Source organism: Frieseomelitta varia, unplaced genomic scaffold, assembly GCF_011392965.1.
Source record: "Frieseomelitta varia isolate USP_RPSP 00005682 unplaced genomic scaffold, Fvar_1.2 scaffold_170, whole genome shotgun sequence".
Taxonomy (NCBI): domain Eukaryota; kingdom Metazoa; phylum Arthropoda; class Insecta; order Hymenoptera; family Apidae; genus Frieseomelitta; species Frieseomelitta varia.
Genome location: NW_025109417.1, coordinates 80,173 through 100,686, shown reverse-complemented (window position 1 = coordinate 100,686; position 20,514 = coordinate 80,173). Strand labels below are relative to the sequence as shown.

The following is a 20,514-nucleotide window of genomic DNA, read 5'->3' as shown; positions in this document are numbered from 1 at the left end:
GCTCAACGGCCGATTCTGTCGTGCCACCTCTTCGAGCCTCATGTTCCCCTGATACAAAATCCGAATTTTTAGCCAAATGGTCCTCCTCGTTAGTGAGATATTCCAAAACAAAAATTGTTCGAAAAACCTCTGTATCAGGAGATCCGCTCAACAGCCGATTCTGTCGTGCCACCTCTTCGAGCCTCATGTTCTCCTGATACAAAATCCGAATTTTTAGCCAAGTGATCCTCCTCGCTAACGAGATACTTCAAAACCAAAATATTTCGAAAAACCTCTGGATTTTGTATCTGGATGACATGAGGCTCGAAGAGATGGCACGACAGAATCGGCCGTTGAGCCGATCTCCTGATACAGTGGTTTTTCGAAAAATTTTGGATTTGGAATAACTGGTTTACGAGTAGGATCATTTGGCTAAAAATTCGGATTTTGTACCAGGGGACCATGAGGCTCGAAGAGGTGGCACGACAGAATCGGCCGTTGAGCGAATCTCCTGATACAGAAGTTTTTCGAAAAATTTTGGTTTTGGAATATCTCGCTAACAAGGAGGATCATTTGGCTAAAAATTGGGATTTTGTTTCAGGGGAACATGAGGCTCGAAGAGGTTTCACTTCAGAATCGGCCGTTTATCGAATCTCCTGATACATAGGCTTTTCGAAAAATTTTGATGTTTGTATATTTCGCTATAATATAATGTACTCCTTTGTTCCATATTTGTAAAAATATTTCTTTTGTCGATTTTGCATTTTATAAATATATATTTGTGTATATGTCTGTATTTTTCATTACATTTGCATGAAGTATTAAAGATTTATATTGAGTTAATTGAAAACAAGTGGTTAAGTAAATAATTGTCTATATTATAATGTTGATACTCAAGTTATCAACGTATTTTATTGCCATGTTTCTTATAATATTTTAGTTAATAAGCATAATGTTTTGAATTATGGAATTTTTTGTCATATCCAGTGCACTGCATTTCATAGTTAAAATAAAATTGTTTTGACATAAATTTATTAAAATAAATTTCATAATTTAATATTATTACTAATTCAATATAGTTGAAAATTTAGTTAGAAACTGTTTTTAAGAATATTTATTGATATGTAAATTATTTATATCTAAAACTGTGTATTAATGATTCCATAATTTTTTACTACATATATAAAAATCATGATAAATCCGTAAAACATGGATAGTATTTTTTGTGCCATGTATGCATTAAAATAATTTCGATTATATACTTGATTCACTTTTCAATATTGAACGATTGACAATGTAATGAGTTTAAAACTTCATTTTCTTGGCCCATTTACTACTTGACCTACCTCGATCGTATTACCTGATGTAATTCCTCAGTTCACCGTTGTTTGAATATAGAGTGCGCCATAAAAGGGATGTCCGAAGGGTTTGAAATGGCGATGAAAATGCGAGGATTATGTAGGAAGTGATGATTTTGGTAACGTGAGGAAAGTTTGTGCGTTTCGTCTCAGAGTCGCTGCCTAGACTCATCAGTGGGGTTGCTGGCAGCGACTCCTTACCCCAGAAACGCTTGTTGTTGTAACTATTCGCTAGGGGCTGGATGGTCACCCATCCTAGCGGTTCCGCACTCTGTTTGCTTAACATCGAATATCGGTTGACTTCGACGTTAGGCGCACAGCCACTTGCGGCTTGTGCAAGTTGGTGTTCGAAACTCGTACTCGAGGAACTATAGGTCGCTACATGTCTTACTATGTCGGTATTTCAGATTCCCGGCCTCAATTTTCCATTCGATGCTAGGTCTATTCCTCTACCTCGTTTGTGTTCTCGTCTGTGATTTTATTTCCTGTTACTAGTAGCGCTGCAGTGCAAAACCTGTCTAAATCGATATGGTAGGATGTGATACGAAAATGATACGAATGGTTAGTTGACCCCAAAAATATATGAAACGAAAAAGCATTGGATGTCTGGTCTATTTTAATTAATCAATGGTTTAATCATTTATATTATTATCATCAGTTTTCTTCAGCACGAAGGTTTATAAAATTTAGATAATGTAAGCGTGTATAACAAATTGGCAGGCAGTTTATAAACTGTCACAAATTTTGGAGTATGAAATATAGCAGAAGCATCGCTGTTGCTTAAAATATCGTAGCCAATCGTCGGCATTCGTGAGGTCAGTCCACCGAACTCTCGTGAAATTAGCTGAAGAGGGAGAAATAGAATGCGGTTATGGTATAACAGAATAAATGGTGTTCAGTGCATCCTCCAGAGTCTAACTCATCGACTGGTCACAAAATTTGTTGCTCTTTAAAATTAATAGAAAATATCTGCTTTAACGAGTCGAAGAGACGACGAATGCAGATATAAAAAAGAATATCATCATCATAAGAATATTTACGTATTATAGCATGAAATTTTACATAGATAACAGGAAGACGGAAAAATAAATCATACGTTTTTAGGAAATGGGAAGAATATAACATGAAATATTTGAGACAGAACAAAGGGGATCACATTTTAAAGAAGATAAAAAATATTGGAATACTGATGTTATACAAAATAGGAAGAAAATTAAGATATGTGTACATAATCATTTTAATTATGGTGTACAAACGTCTGCAAGTAAGAGAAACTTTCGACAGGGATAATATAAATATCTTCGTTTGAAAGATAGGAAAGATATTATTTATAAAAATAAGAATATTTCCATTCCATAATTGAATAATTTTTTGTTATAAAAAATCATCAACAAATTTCTCTTTTATCAACAATTATGAAATTTATTCCTATTATATTTTTTGGTCACTTTATAAATTTTTGATTAGATTCAATTATTTTATTAATTTTAAATAGAATTTTTACATCAGTTTATATTAATATTAATTTTTCCTTGAGAAAATTATTTGCATGTTCAACTTCACTGAATAATATTTTAATAATTTTGACATATATATAATTAATATTAAACAATTTATATTATTTTCTATTATACATCCAATTATTTTATATTTTATTATTAATTAAATGCAGAAATGCAGAAATGTTCAATTAGAGTGATAGATTAAATTCGGAAATGTTCAATTAGAGTGATAAAGATTTCCGTAACAATTTTTGTCTCCACAAGGCCACGATTACAAATGAAATTTCACTCTTGAACAATTCACGTGTGTAAATTGCAATCCTTCCCTCGTAACGTTGAGTCCTTCTCTCGCTCAGCCTATGTTTTTATTATTCTCCTCCCAGGACCTTGAAGGCACGGCTAAAAATACACCGGAAGATTTTCGCGGGTGGCAAAGGATGGCAGTCGGCGAAAGACGAGCTTTCTTCGAATCAAAAGAGGAAGATCGAGTGACGGCGTGTGTCCGCCCGACAACAGCAAATCCTCAAGCTCGAAAATAGATCGCGTAGCTTTCCCGGCACTTCAAACGGCGTGTATCGTAATAGGTGGGTCTGCTGCTCGCCGAAAAATCTTGGCCACGAATAATTAAAGGCTCATAAACACCGGAGATCCCGTAAAACCCTGGCCGCACGTGACGACACAATTTGGCGCGATTCAGCCAAGAAGCAACGCGCGTGGTCGTGATAAAATCCATGTTTACTATGCGAGATACAAAATTACGTAAACAAATTTGAATTTTATAGATCATTTAGAATGGATTGGTTGACGTTACCATTCGAATGAACATGAAAAGATTAACTCCTTTGTTTTTTTAGTAAGTAATTATTCGTGTTGTAAACATTTTAAAGTCTGACCAGATAGTTGAAAGTCTAAAGAAATTAATTTTTAAAAGTTTCGTTGTAGTAAAAAGCGAAAACTATCTATCTAAAAGTATAATATTATTGGAATGCTTGTTAATACGTGTGAAGAGATTAAGTTTGTTCTAATTAACAACGTCTGAATTTTCTGAAAATTGAAAGAAAATTTTCATAGGGCGTATAAAGGTAAGCTGAGTGAAAACAAAGATTTTAGTATTCATAAGAGAATGCTACACAGAAGAATAATGCAGTTATTGGCAAAAATTCTCAAGTATCCCGAATGTTTTTAACGTGCAATAAAATTTTGAACAGCGGTTCCCGATTATTTTGAGCGGAAAATGTAAACCTTCGAAGCGTTTGGAAGTTCTGAAAAATAATATTCCGGATTTTTACTGCCACTTGTCTTGTTTCTTTTTTCAGCAGTATACGTGGTTGAAAGCTTTACAATTTTCAGTAATAAAATTCATTGTTTGCTCTTTAGAGGCTTCAAACATTTTCATTAGCGTGTATTTTATACGAAATAATATTTTAAATGACGACGAAACCTTTTAGAAATATGACACTCGCGCTTTGTTTAAGTAAATGAAATCATGTTCGTATTTTAACTTATTTGGAAAAAAATTCAAATTGCGTTTGAATGTCACGATATCGTTGTTTCGAGTCGCCTGGTAACAGAAGTTACAACCAACTAAGAAACTAACAAATCATTATCGTTTAGCAGTTCTTACGTGAACGACTGACGTAATACAAGTAGCTGCACGTGTGCGATTTAACGATTTTTCAAAGTTGCTACAACTTGTTACAAGCTTTCTACCCGGCAAAATAGTATAGCCGCCATATTTTTCGATCACAAAACTTTTAAACCATTGTTGGAATCTTACAGAAGTGCAAGAAACTCAATAGGAATTAGGTATTTGTGTTTTAATAAAAATATTAACGAAAAAGTTAAAAAATAATTTCACTTATTTTTATAGAAACGTTTTGTAACTTGACAAGTGATCATCTACGCATGTAAAATTACTTTTGTCTTTAGAAACTATTTCCTTTTTTTTTTCTATTGTTGGAATATCGAGAAACAATTTGCTCCATTTTTTTTTTCGATCACGAAACTTTTAAACCATTGGAATCTTACACAAGTGCAAGAAACTCAGTAGGAATTAGGTATTTGTGTTTTAACAAAAATATTAACGAAAAAGTTAAAAAATAATTTCACTTATTTTTATAGAAACGTTTTGCAACTTAACAAGTGATCATCTACGCATGTAAAATTACTTTCACCTTTAGAAACTATTTCCTTTTTTTTTCTATTGTTAGAATATCAAGAAACAATTTGCTTCATATTCTTTCTCAACAAAAAAAAAAAAATAAGACTGTGAGATAACCAAACAGTACCCGAACATTTATCACGAGGCGAGAAACATTTGTCCAAGCTTCTAAAAACTTGTCGAACGATAAAAAGAAAAAGAGGCAGAACGACAAACAACAAAAATTCACAAATGTAAATTCGCTGCATTGGTGAGAATTAACAAACACCGATCTCGAACTGACAAACATATCTTCTTCAAACAAAGTAACAAAACAACACGGTTTACGATCCTCCCGAAAATACAACGCTAATCGTAGAAATAACTCGTAAATAAATCGTAAGCTTTGCAATATCACGTTGGCAAGGTGTTAATGTTTCGTCTGGGCATCGAAATTTTATCAGCAAAGTACGAAGAGAGAGAGAGAGAGAAAGGAAAGGATGAACGCACGGGGTCGCCGGTTTGCTCAGGTAGACAGAACGGAGCTCCAATTAAATTTGGCAAGAAATTCTGGCACGATTTTAGAATGGCCAACGTAGTTGATTTCACGGCCACTCGTATTACTGTACGACGAGGGGGTGTCGAGATTCCTTGCGACACAAATGCCTTGCCTTATAACTGTTGCAGCCAGTTTTACTTGTAAAAATACAGCGACCGACTGCTCCCTTCACTTTTTCGTACATTTTCTTGGGATCTTCTTCATGCACAAAGGAAATCACAGGCAGAGGATTTACGTTCGCAGTGACGTGTACGTACAAGCAACGAGAGGGGGAAAAAAAAGTCGCGTGCAGATGAACAGTTAGAGAAGTCGTTAATGCAATCCTGTACTCGTGTATTTCGGTCCCAGCCCCGGCAGGGCCCTCTCGCTTTTACGTCTCGCCGACTTAGCGAAATTCTTCGCTAAATTTAAGCCGTTGAACCGCTAGATAAACTGCGGTTTGTACAAGAGATAGCGAGTTTCTCAAAATAATCGTATGCAGCGAGCGATCCACAAATTTTCATCGAGGTATTAATGAGTTGTCCTCCGATGAAAGTGTTATTGCAGCGTTGAACAACAGAACGGTGTTGAACATCTTGTTAGACTGTAGATAATTGAGGTACACGCTTTCTTTTCTAGTTCTATTAAAAGATCTGAGCTAAACCTCCGTGAATCCTCATGGTTCTTTCAATTAGGCGTCTAACAATTTATTGTCCCTTAAAGTGATCTTAGTCGAGCTGTTTTATTTTTTTACTTTCTAATGGCTTTACGAAGAATTTACATTTTATTTGCTATTTCATTTTGTTTTAATTATTGTAATTTATTTACAACACTTTTTTCTCCCTTTTGAAAATTTTCAGATTTTTCATGAAGATTTAAATATTATAGAAACTCTAAAAATTAGCCTCTCACTGTATATAATTTAAGTATATAAAATTATATTTCTTCTCAAAAGATAATGCTCAGGAATTTTTCTTCCAGAGTTTTCACTTCAACAATTTTAAATGTACTATGCCACTGCTCAATGTAAAAGGTAGGAAGCCGATGAAGTGAAGTAGAATTTCTTTTAGCTATAGTCTGTCGACAGTTTGTGTCTGTCAACAGCGACGAGCTTGTCTAGGATTTGCTCAATGATGCGCTTAATTGTTCTCCTAGTTAATTTCATTGGCAGCATATCAACTCGGCCTCATCAATTGGTCTGAACGAGTTCACTAAGTTGTCGCAGACAGATTTCACGATAAAAAGTCTTGTTATACTTTTTCAATGATTAGTTCAAGGAGAAAGAAGGATGAAGAAATATATATGTACGTAGTTAATATATTTTTAAATTTTCGAAATAATAATCTGTCAAACTCGATAAACTTTATATTCTTTAAAAAGTTTGTAATCTTGAAAATATCAGAAATATTCATGATTTACATTGCTGACGAATTTTTCTTTCATCTCCAGAATGGAAACATTTTTACATAATAATCTTGTTACACTGGTGTCGTAAAAAGTTTCACGTACAAATCATCGCGATTCTTATGAGGCTTCGTTTGCCTATTCGAAACGTTCTGCTTCACAATTCAATTGTGTCATCAATAATTTTTGTAATTTACATATAAGAAAATTTTTTAAAAAACCGTTTTTACGATAGTGTTGATTTAGAAACAGGCTTAACAGCTTTTCATCATCTTTACTGTCAAAAAAAGTCCAACAGACTTTAAATTCTTCGATCATTTCCATTTTGTGTTTTTGTAAAAGGTGTTCGAAAGATGTCGAGCACATTTGTTTCTAATACTTCCAATACTTTGCTTCTAAACTTATTTGTTTAATTTTCAAGAATATTCTCCGTCTTTTTATTTAAAAGCATTTAAAAAAATTGAATATAAAAATTCAACACGTAGAATCTGCACCTAAGAAGCCAAGTAGAATCTAAAATTATTTATCAATAAAATCTAAAATTATTTTCTTCGATATTAACACATTTATGCCACTTTGGTACAAAGCCCTTCCACCTGGCGATAAAACTTAAAATTAAAAGATACATGAAATGATCTTATTAGAATAGAAGATCCTTGTTAAACGTTGAATGCGACATGTTCCATTATTCTCGAAGTGGTGAACAGGAGTGGTCAGACGACATTAATTCAGCCGAAACGATAAAAATGCGGCGAGTGATCGATAAGGAAGCAGTATGGCCGGGATGTTTTCCACAACTGAAGATGCCAGCAGATAATCTTGGCGCGAGCGGCCGTTTCCACAGAAAACAAGTATATCTGGTGTGCAGAATCGTCGGCTAACGTTATGTAATGAATAAGCAAGGTGGTCGTCAATGATGGTCACTGGTGATTTGCTCCCGGCAAACGTGTCCAAATTACGGGAACACACAATGGTACTCGATCATTAACTGGACACTGACATTAAGAACTGTTCTCAGTCTCACGATCAAAAATCATCTTCCACTTATACAAAACGATCGGGGGGGAATTTACAATTTTATTTCCCGTTTGATATCATTTACAGAAATAGCACGCTTTCTGATTCTGCGATAAATGTGTGCAGCGTTCGATGTCAGTCACGCGATAAAATCAGTAGTCTCTCGAGGCGGTTAAACTGGCGATTTGATGTTATAGTGGTATTTAAAGCGGTGTTTCTGCGACTGCGGTCCAAATAACAATTTCCACGCTGTTTCGCCCTCGTACAAAAAAAAAAAAAAACATGAATCTTTCTGTACTCTTCGTTTTTTCGTACATTTGTGTCATATTTATATCCTTGTACACACGGAACAGGAAACCAGAGTATCAGGTTCCTACGTGCATTGAATAAAAAAAAAAAAAAAAGAAAAATAGTTTAACATGTGTTCAATGTGGATATTAATAATTTATGTAATTGAAGCTGGTAACAGAATACTCACAGTTATAGCTTGTGCAATGCAACGACAATTGTGTTGGAGTGCAGGACTAGTGTCTGATTCAAGATCTTTTGCTACAAAGTTCTCACTTTTTGAAATTCAAGGTCAACGTTGGCTTTCTTAAACGAAGCTGCTCCGTTCGCCATTAGTTCACCAGTTTTCTCTTCTTCTATCGTTTTAATTCCTTTTCTTGTTTCCTCTCTTTTAATTTGTTTTCAATTCTGTTGCACTTGTTTCTTACTATCAATTATTATAAATTATTGTAAAATTAAATTATTAGCCTATACCGTGTCCCTCGCTCTGGGGACCTTTGCATCTATAACAAAGATATAAGAATAATTTATTGATTTTTTTATTTATTCATTTTCTCTTCGCGATGCAGTGGTTAAACGGACAGAGAGCTTGATTAAATATTGTTAGAATATTTCTATAATTCTTACTATAATAATATATTAATATCCTTGTGTAACAATACTCTCGTACAACAGACGAGAAAAGGAAATTCAATTGCAAAATCAATTTCGAAGCGTTTTTTTTTTTTTTTCACAGTATCATGTTATGACTATCATGGCGACTATCAGCTTATCAAAGCTGAGGACTGAGAGGAGGAACATTGATTTCCAGCAGAACAAAGCAAAGTTATATCCATTCCCAGTTATCGTATCAATCTATTTAATTATCCAGTATCCATATTTCATTTTATTATCAACTGCTTCGTGCCTTTCGATTATTTTTTTAACGCTCGTCTTATAATCGATAGAATCTGAAATTTAAAGATTAATTTAGTCCGAAATACGATACATTAGTCCGAAAATTTACAAAATCCTCTTTAGACATGTGTCTGCTAGATAACTAAAGGAAGCAGGCTTTCGTTGAAACGGTATAAAGCAGTTCTCAGGTTAAAAATAACAGGGAAGCAAGGAAAAGTAATTTCCCCACAGCCATTGACGCAACTTTTCTCGTCAACTCAGCCAGACTGGCCAGTTCAAGGCGTTACATAATTCTTCTAATGACGATAACGCTTTATAATAGGACAGACGTTTGAGAATATTTATAATAATAACTCTGCGCGAGGATGTCTTCGTTTCTCGACTCAATTTCAACCAGCAACTGTCTCATTGTCAATTATATTACGCGTTCCTCTTCCTCGAACACAATAATCGTTCCTTGAAACCGATCGATTTTCAGCCGTATTGATTACGCGTAATACGACCGCCACTGACTGACATTGACAGCGACATCAGGATGGAAAGTGAAGTCGAAGACAAGTTACCGAGTATTATACAATTCCATTCTTTAAAAAATTGCGTACTATATGATCGATACATATATATATAAGATCTGAATATCTAATAAGGCAAAATTTATAATAAAAGTTAGAGCTTATAATTAGAAATGTGTAACATAGAAATGTAGTTTTTTTCATTTTCTATATAAATTTTAATTAGTAGTTAATAGATTTTATATATATATATTAACTACTAATTAAAATTTATATAGAAAATGAAAAAAACTACATTTCTATGTTACACATTTCTAATTATAAACTCTAACTTTTATTATAAATTTTGCCTAATATATATATAAGATAATATATAACTTTTATTATAAATTTTGCCTAATATATATAAGATCTGAATACCTAATAAGGCAAAATTTATAATAAAAGTTAGAGTTTATAATTAGAAATATGTAACATATTCAGAAATATAGTTTTTTTCATTTTCTATATAAATTTTGATTAGTAGTTAATATATATATACATATATATATAATGAAAAAAAACTACATTTCTATGTTACACACTTCTAATTATAAACTCTAACTTTTATTATAAATTTTGCCTAATATATATATATAAGATAATACATAACTTTTATTTATAAATTTGCCTACTATATATATAAGATCTGAATACCTAATAAGGCAAAATTTATAATGAAAGTTAGAGTTTATAATTAGAAATATGTAACATATTTAGAAATATAGTTTTTTTCATTTTCTATATAAATTTTGATTAGTAATTTATATATATATATATACATATATTATGTTACACATTTCTAATTATAAACTCCAACTTTTATTATAAATTTTGCCTTATTAGGTATTCAGATCTTCCAATAGAAAATTCTTCCAAAAGAAAGAATTGAGGAGTCTCTTTCTAAATACGTTGCCCGAGAGAAATAAGATATCACTGTGTATCATATTGACTCTCCTAAAATCTGTTTTTATTATACCAAGTATCTAATAAATAAACGAACTTGAACGAATATAAAATTCATATAAATTTCGCCGAATTTAAATCAAGAGTTTCAATCGTTATCGTTAGTAACTGTATCAGAGATATCTAGAATTTAAACGAGCATTGAACATGATTATAATAAGTTGTCCAATTGGGGGAGGGGAGGGAAAGAAGCCAGTTGATATATTCAAGGACAACGATTTGCCTTCAAGAAAGTAAGTAAATTATAAACTGGCTATCTCAAACAGAAAAATGGTAATTAACAAACACGAGAAGGATCATTTTGGGCATTCCCATTGGCTCGATAGGGAAGGTAGGTATGTAGGTTTCGTATTGATCTCCACGTTGAGGCGACCTTTAATATCCCCTCTCCTCCAACCCTCTTGTTGGATAGAACGAGAGGAACAGAGCTGAAGGGAGGCCGAGGGGAGTCCTGAACGCGACCTACAACAAGCACCGACAGGCGCACAGCTGATTTCGTAACGGCCAGGCGACACTCCCGGAGTTCCACCGTTCTCCGGAAACGCTCCATGATCTATATATTTCGGAAAATCCGGGGAACAATGCGGAAACGGACCGACTGGCGAAGCCAAGATTCCAAACAAATCAAGAAACTGCTAATATTCCACCAATATCGATATTACTTGAAAATTATCACTTACATACCTATCTAATCGTACATGTGGTATAGAAATCGTATTTTAATATAAATTGATAAGATTCAGTTCCAAGGAAATTGATATCACGACAGGAAATTATATTACAATGTCGCTAAAATATAATCTGAGATGTAATTAACGTGATCATTTAAATATTCAGTAGCAATAATATACATTAATTCGGAATTTAAAAGATTGGGTACCTCGAGGAGATTATGCATGCATCCTGGCACAGCTTCAAGATTAGAAGCAAAGTAAACAAATTGCAATATTAACGCCCTGTCCTCTATTGAAATTGAAACTGAATCACAATGGCGCAAAAATTGTTACTATCTTCAAATTGAGAATGAGAAAAAGAAAAAAAATTGAACTTTCATCGAGGAAATGTAAATGTATGTTGTTTAAAAACGAAACGAATGATTTATTGTATATGTTAGGCGACGTCGTATTAGGGAAATGTTATCAGATGACGTAATTTTTATGGTCTCGGAAAGTGCAAAGGGACAGCAGAATTAAATAGACGCAGACACAAAAAGAAGATTACGTGTTTTTACACGCGTGTTATGTCACGGTCGACAAACACGACGTCATAATCGGCTGAAGAAGCTCAGGTGGGAATATGGCATCCGTTATTTATAGGCCGTTACATTTACACTTGTACAGGGTTCTGATCAAAGCGTCGAATAAGCAAAAATAAGCATATGAATATCCGAGTTTCGTTACAACTCGGTCATTTAGAAATTCCATGGAAGTTGGTCGAAATCGTTTCTCAGATCACTGAACTCTGTTGCTCGTTTTTACACGAACGGTGAAAGAAGAACAGGTTCAGTATGTGTATCATGATTCACAAGATCGAGAGCAGACCTTGTCCTCCGTAGTGGAAGATTGCGTTACTTTGCTGAACCTACTATGGCTTATAAATAGTTTGATATTAATTATTTTTAGCTTTTTCTCTCTCTCTCTCTCTCTCTCTCTCTCTCGAAGTAATTATTCTTTCTCCCCATTAATTCTTCCTCATCTCAAATAAATAATAAAGTCTACAATTACTATGTTGGTATTATTTTTAATATCTGTTTCACTTCTTAGTTTCGATGTAGTGAATTTTAAGTAACATATCGGAGAGTGGTCATGAACCAGTCGCATTCGAAAATGAATTAGAAAATAAACTTTTATTTATTGGAGTAAATAAACTTTTGTTTATATGGGGAAAAAAGCGTCAAAGAAATTTCTGTTGTACCCTCCAAGGCGGATAACAATCGAACAGTTATCTTCCTTTTATGACGGTTCTTTGTTTCGAGGCCATTGACTTCGATATGCCGATCGTATGTAATTAAACGAGATCGATTATCGATTGTGCACATTGTGCTGCATCGCCTATTGAAAAGTATTTTGCTTTGCGTTGAAAAAGAATAAACGAGGAATAACGTTTATAAACATTAACATTTTTACAATAAGATACATCTTGAACAAAAATCTCATTAAAAAAAAAAATGTTATACAAGATAATCATGAAATTGTTATTATCACTTGTCGTTGAATTAACTATTATTTTTCGTAAAATAGTTTTCATAAAATAGTCTTACGTGTGCTTTATATTTATTTCAAACTCTCGTAAACATTCGCCTCAGTTCGCCTCGTAGTCTTTTGTTCCAACATAAGCCGAGCCAACTGAATCTGGCACGAGTTACATCCCATCGATTCCGAGTATCGATATTAATCTTTAACGGTTATTCTCTCGATATTGTCCATTAAAGAATAATTCGATCTGTCAAATGTTATACTTAAATTTTTCTTATAACATAAAGTCATCAATCACTTGTTTTACTAGTCTACAATTTTCATCATTTGTCGCCACAAATCCGTGTACAAATGCTTTATTAGGTTCGAGAATTGAACCTCAAGACTCAGCACTGTGATCATTCCTTGGCCGAGCTTGCTTGGCGGAGGATAATAATTAGGACGAAAAAACCGAGGTAGCAACCGAGGAGTCCTCGTAGAAACAACGGAACGAAGGAACGTGGCTGGACCGCGGACCGTCCTAGGAGAGGAGCAGGAGGCCGAAGAGGGGATATGTACAAAGAAGAGATGCGATTGGCCGATGCAGAGAGGAGAGGTGCTCGGCTGTCGCGAGGCGAGTTGATTCCGCGCCACTTCGTTTCCGACTCGTGCCCGCATACGACGTGCCCCGAGGACTAACTCAGAGACACATCCTTCGATTTTTCTTTTGTCTAAGGTAAGCGACATGTATTTCCGTATCATCGTATTCTCCCACGTGAATATACGTACGTGTGTTCCTGTAAAACGTTTTCAAAGCACACCGTGGAAGTTGTACCGATCGGGGCAGGAAAAATAAAACTACACCTCTCGCCGGACATTATTTTCTCCGGCTGTTTTCTTTGAACATTGCGTCACGTTAAACGCAAAGAACGATTGGATGCAATTTTTGTACGTTTGAAAATGTATTTGCAAAAAGTGGTTCGGTTGCTAGTAAACAATCGAAGGATTGGAACCGCCGTGATCGTTGGAGATCGGCACAACTCGGTCTCACGGTGCGATTGTTACGATTTAACGAAGAGAGAAATTCCTGCGTAGTTTACCGCGTATTTAAGAAATGACTCATCATCCTTCCGGATGATCGTCGATTATCTCGAGGCGATTCGCCGTTACTTCGTGTTACATCGAACCGATATCATTTTTTAGGTTAGGCAAAGATCGACCCCTTGCAACTATTGGCAAATTATTTCGAATTTTTCGTTGTGAAGCACTCTCATAGAACGTAATTAGTTGCTCTTAACATTAGCCAATAATATCGGCTGAATTCTTCTTTAAAATGCAAATATCTGCACACAAATGAAAATGATTCAAGTACGTTAGTTGCGTGATGGTACTTTCGATTGATTGAAATGGCGGATGATAATTCCTTTCACGATACAGGCAAAAATAATTTTAAATGAGCTTGATCTACCAAAAATAATCGTCCAATAATTAACTCGAATTTAATTTTCAAAAGTTTAATGAAAATTTATATATGTATACCGTTCCTGTGAATGAATACGTGTTAGAACGATATAAAGATATATATATATGTAGCTGCTTTTATGTCCGTGTGACCGTACGTTTCAATGAAATTGCTAATCTTCTGCTTTTGTAAGAAGCAACGTGTAATTCATAACTGACCGTGAAAATTGAGACTCGCTAAAAAAAAAGTGTGAGGTTTCAAGGTTTCAAGGTTATGTAAAAATCGATTTTTAACATTTACATTTTTTTATATTTAAATACTCGAGTCGTTCGAAGCTAATTAAAGAGATTTGAAACTATTGATTAAAAAATTTGTTAAAGCTGATTTTCGACAACAATGTTTATTATCGTTGTACCTGCATTACTATCGATCTTACTTGAAAGGTTTCGATGATATTACATTGCATCTTTCGTAGTTCTTCCTCCTATAGGAAACGTTCATTTTTCGAGATTATTGATTTTCATTCTATACTATATATATGGAAGAGATTAGTATCTGTTAAATCGAAATTTCGAGAAAGAAAAAACATTCCTGACTAAACATACATATATTTTTTATCATTTATAAATGACAATTATGTTTTTTGTTCAATTCTTCGGCATGTTAACAGTGAAACATACGTACAATATGTATATGTATGATACTCTGAATCGATTCGTTAGTATTAATATAATAATTCAATTATTACGCAAATGTGAATCAATTGGCTCAATTTCCGGTGAACGTTTTCAGGAAAGATTCGAAATCTCGTTTCCGGCTAATCCTAAATCGTTACGCAATTTTCCAACCCCATAACCTTGATGAACGGTATAGAATTCGATGATTTGAAAATGTATCGAATATGCAAATCGCAAGGTGCGTTGCATCGGATTTCCGTCGCGGGGATACTGTCAAAAGTAAATTGACAGATTACGGTCAGACCACAGTACAGTAAAACGAGTGGGTGCAGCATGATTACGTAAGGCCAGGGATGCCCAGTGATTCTCAAATTCCGCATTTTGCCAATTCCTTTTTTTTTTTTCGATTTTCGCAATTTCATTTACAATATAAACAAAATAGCCGAGTTGAATACATTTAATAAAATGTAATCGGCATGTACAGTACACTCGATACGACGCCTTGAACAGTAGATACAAAATTATTGACATTTTTATCATTTATTTGTCAGTTGCACGTTCAAATCGTAGGATTTATTTCTTTGACAGTAAATATTGTTTTTTTTTCTACTTTATCAGTGTAGATTGTACGATTTCTTGGCTAAATTAATTAATTAGTCATATTTTATAAAACTCTGTTAAATGAGTATTGTAACGAATTTAATATCTTAACATATCCAGTAATGTATTAGAATTTATCGCTATTTGTGTATGTGTGTGCATTACACATATATGTATATGCATGAACATAAGGTAGCCTAAAAAACTTGCTAAGAAAACAAGAGAAAAACGTCTAACGAGACCAACACGTCCTTTGTGCAGAGTGTAAACTAAAATACGTACCAGAGATACGCTCGTCTTTAAGTAAACGTAGTATAACGTAAAAGTATAACTTCAGAAAACATATGACGAAATTTTTTAACTGTAAATAGACTCATTTATAATCTTCCATCAATGTCGGTTAAACGTTAAAACATTAAAAGGCAATCTCCAACATCTTTCGAAACGTTCGCATTCACATTTCGTTACCATGTTGAAACTCGACGAGAGTTACCACTCTATCTGCTTTAGGGAGATACCAAGAGATGGCGAACGGTTCAAATTTTTTTTTGTCCTGATCCTCGTGAACGTATCGAAACTCGTTTTATCACCCGATCGAGAAGGCGTGTACATGTTGCAGAAGAAGGAAGAGAAAAGGCTGCCTTATTAGCAAAGAAGAGTGCACCGATGCATTTCTTAGTAGGAGGCTCGTTATGCCAGAGAGAAGACCGGAGATTCGTTTGAGCGGCGCGTGCATGCGTTATGGCGTTTGGTAATTCAAAACGGAAATTGATAGTTGGCGGTCCTCCCGATCGCGCGGGGCTTTGCGTGCAAGGAACGCGTCGCTGCTAACGTTCGTTTGCGTGCATGTGTGCATACAATTACAGAACCGGAATGCATGCCTGTCTGCCGGCGATGTTTCTCTTTGATCGATTCCTCGCGACACACACATACACATACATTTTCGAATTTCTCTTGCTAATTTTTAAATAACTGGTGCAAGCAATTAGCACAGTTGCTATAACGATTATTAATGCCAGAAATCTACATGCGCACGCAAATGAAAATTTAAGTATTGTACCTCTTGTATCGTCTCCTCTTTTGTTAGGTTTGATACACATGAAATATCTTCTTTTCATCTTCTTCTTCTTCTATTTCTTTTTAATGTGTAGAACCGTCACCGTAATTAATTTTTTCAACGATTTCGAATTTATTATTATCCTGCTTAACGGATGTAACTGGCTCATAAAATTCAAACTTTGTAGAATCATTTCGTATCAACTTGATAAATAATAGATCTTCTCCTCATATTTTCTGCAACGCGAAATTAAATTTTATTTGGATGTATATTTATTTGGAGATGTATATGTATATATTTCTCGTTTCTTTAGAGCCAGATGCGGCTTGTTTGCACGGGCAAACGCTATTAACATCGTGTATAGACACAGTCGATGGCGATTAACTTTATTACAGAGACTGCCGATATCGATTTGCGTTATCTTCTTTACTCGCGTGTAGCTCATGTGATATTTAACTCTTTTACTCGGCCGTTTTACGGTGAATGAAAATCACGCTTTCCTTCGTATAATCGGCTAAAGGGAAACCGTTTTGCAAGTTGCCATGCCCGGAGAAGGAAAATATCAATGAAAATGTTGAGGATTAAATTTAGATTTTCTCAAATGACGTGGATTTGATAAAATTAACCGTGTTTCCTTCTGCTACAATAGGTATAATGGTTTTCTATATAAATTCTAGTTTAAAGGATATTGTTTTACTTTTATTATAGATGGCATGTTCCTCCGGCGTTGTATTGACTTCATCGTTCGTACGAGCATACTAACGACAAATAAAGTAGTGTAGTGTTCAACCAGTGTCCACTATTAATCTGAATAAACGCGTCTTGGACTGCTTTCTGGCAGTTCATTTAGAGTGTTCAATTATTTCTGCTCAAAAGGACTTTGAACTCTCGTGAAGACGCTTCCGGATCTCTTCAAGTCGATTTCACTGCCGCCAGCTTTGTTCGTGTTTTATCACTCTGTTTTCTCGGTATCTTCTTTTCTTTTCTATAGCCATTTTTTAAAATCGCTTCTTTGTTTATTTTCCTTGTTAAATAATTTCTTCGGTCGGATATTGAATTATATAGAAAAACGATTTAAATCGTAATTTTCCGTGTTACTTGAAATGTTCACTTTGCTCTGAAATATTGTTTTTTTAATAATCAGAAAAAAATTAAATCCCAGAACTGTTGAAAATGGAATGTGAAACAAGCGTGTGATGTAGAATTTGATCGATTAGCCTTGGTCGGTGTAAATATTTCAGACACTTGCGTCGTGTCTGCATGCACAAAAATTTATGTACACTGGTGTAAAGACACGTGGTACCTATTATGATTTCGAGTATTCTCGGATCGCTGACTATACTGCATTCTAATAATTCATGTGTAGAGTCTTTAGATATTTCAGTGTTTCCTTGACATTAATCTTGTACGCAAGTCGTTTAGAATTGTCGCTAGAATTTACGTTAGAATTAAAAATTGGAGAGATTCTGGGAAAGAAATTACTCGACGCTTTCGATTAGTATACGAAATACAATTTTTCGGCATTTGTATTGTAATTAAATATTTTGTATTTTTCGAACACTTTTAAATTTTAGCATTCAGTCGTTATTAGTCTTGATTTTCTTTAATTAATATTCTTTTAATTTGTGTTGGAGTAATTTTCGATTTTCTATTTTAGATGTCCGTTTTTCAATTGTGAATAATAATTTGATCCAAACTAAAAAAACCCCGCGGTTAGTTAAAGCACAATTGACGTTGACGCGACAATGAGCATGCTTAAGAGTTAAAATCTCGAGTCCAATAATTGAGGCCAACAATGAAGTTACATGAAGTTAAAAATACGAATTGGCTAACTCTTGTTGTGAGCAGCGGATGGTTTGCTTGTCATCTCATTTTAAATATTTAGTACGCGTAGACGATTATAACATATTTAATGCACGTATATATATACAGTGTTGAAATTGACAGAGTCTAAAATTTTAATATTTCGTCGCGGACGCAACTATAAAACGTAGAAGTCATTGATGAAATTCTTTCCTTAAAATGTAAGATAAATGCATAATAAATATCTTGCATTTTAGAAATTTTTTTACACGAATGCATAAAATTAAAGATTCTGTTATATTACACGGAACACACTTTCAAATGGGTGTAAATCGGTTCTATACGTCAAATCGGGTAGAAACAAAATTTCAAAATCGTAAATATTTAACGTTATCAATTAGCGTAGTTTGAATTGTCGCGCGCGCTGATTTGCGGCAAAGTAGCTTCGAGCTGTTGCCGAGAGGGTGCGCCACTGGTCAATGCCGGTCCGATCGATACATCAATAAGCATTATTGACAATTGAACAAATGAAAAACAGTTATTAAAAAATTTTGCATTTCAAGCAAGCGCTTCATACAAATTGAAATTTGAAATGTTAGATGTTACTGGTTGAAGAAAATGAATTGCGCCTTGACAACTAACGTATTGCAAGTACATGCTGTTCTCGTTCTCACGTGATACACGTCGTAGGTAATTTATCTTCATAAAACATGAAACCGGACACTGTCTGATCGCAAGAATGAAACCGGGCAGATATTAGCGAAGGCGGCGCTCGAGTCGTCATTTTGATATTGACGTGCATTCTAATCGAAAAAAAAAACTGATATCATGAAATATCTTACATTTATCAAAAGCTTTAAAAACAAATAATTTAGAGGAAAGGAAAGGGATGTGAAAAGTATATCGTGAAACGATAATTGCGTCGTTATCTCGTTCAAAATTATTTCTAAAATTGTAAATTTAATTTTTGTCGATTGTAAATTTCAATCAATTAGCCATAGTTAATTTTCTGCATCTAAGATGTGACGTGCGCAGATACACAGTCATTTATCTCGGAATTTGTGAATATCCTACGCGATTCTTTGTTAGAATTAACGAAGTCGACTGGAACAACCGGCATCCGGTTAATTGTGTGACTTGTCTATCCATTTTCTAGCCACTTACAATGGCACGTATCTCTTCACTCAGCTGTCTTGTTTTACTTGAGCTCTTTTCCATACTTGCATAGAAAATCAGGCAATTAAGTCAGATTCTTGTGGTTCGAGATTAGAATTTTTATTCTGATAGAAGCTACGAATAATTACATGTCTACGTGTCTACACGTACATTTTGGAGGGTTATAGGTATAGCAATTAATAGAGAAGTTTATTCGAAATAGAAAAGAAAATGTTTGAAAGATAATAGACTCGTATAATCTTCCATCTCAATTATATATTAATAACCCCTTTATTTTTAATTCACGTATTTAATTTCGTTTGTCAAGTTTCAATACAATAATTTGTCAATATGTATTTAATATCATTTTTTAAATATTAACTTTTTCAAATCGATTAAACATGAAACGAATGACAAGTTGTTCGACATATATATAATTGAAATTCCGTAATACCTGGCAGGTAAAATATCTTGAACAAATATTTGATCGGAGTCAAACGTCTACTTAGCTCGGCCGGCGATTATGTTATTTATAAAACTTCTTTTTTTTTTTCTTTTTTTTTTTAATATTTAATATTTACCTTCTGCTGGAAGTCTGTCGTATAATTCTCATCTCCAAAGTGCAATTACTCATTGTCAGACTTGACGACAACCGTGACGACGAACACTTCTTGAAAGAATCACTTTTCACGGAATTGTTCTTATTTTTACTCGCGTTTATTTTTCGTAGCTAATGAATTTTTCATCGATTTTTTTTACATTATTATATTTACAATATTTAAGTTGGAATTTACTTGATCTTTAACTAGACATAGAGAAGTATAAATATTCAAAAAGTTATTTATTGTCAAAATGAAAAATTTCTTTTTTTATATTAAAAATAAAGATTTAATAAATAGTGAAGTACTGTTACACTAAAATTGTTTTTTTTTTTTTTTTTTTTTTT

General features: G+C 34.0%; 1 protein-coding gene and 1 long non-coding RNA gene across 3 annotated transcripts in view; both read left to right on the top strand.

Annotated features, from left to right (window-relative positions):
• The window catches only part of LOC122538664, a 19,229-nt gene extending 17,570 nt beyond the window's left edge, over positions 1-1,659 (top strand). Inside the window, exon 3 of the long non-coding RNA XR_006308893.1 lies at positions 1,472-1,659. This is a non-coding gene — a long non-coding RNA (uncharacterized LOC122538664). The remainder of the gene's footprint in view (positions 1-1,471) is intronic.
• Positions 1,660-13,409: 11,750 nt separating this feature from the next.
• Positions 13,410-20,514, top strand: part of LOC122538647 (arginine kinase) — a 25,759-nt gene continuing 18,654 nt past the window's right edge. The window contains exon 1 of one of the 2 annotated variants that reach the window (XM_043672900.1): positions 13,410-13,550. The gene's annotated coding sequence lies outside the window, so the exon portion shown is untranslated. Of the gene's footprint in view, positions 13,554-20,514 lie in introns of both variants that reach the window. The other variant, XM_043672901.1, reaches the window with a different exon arrangement.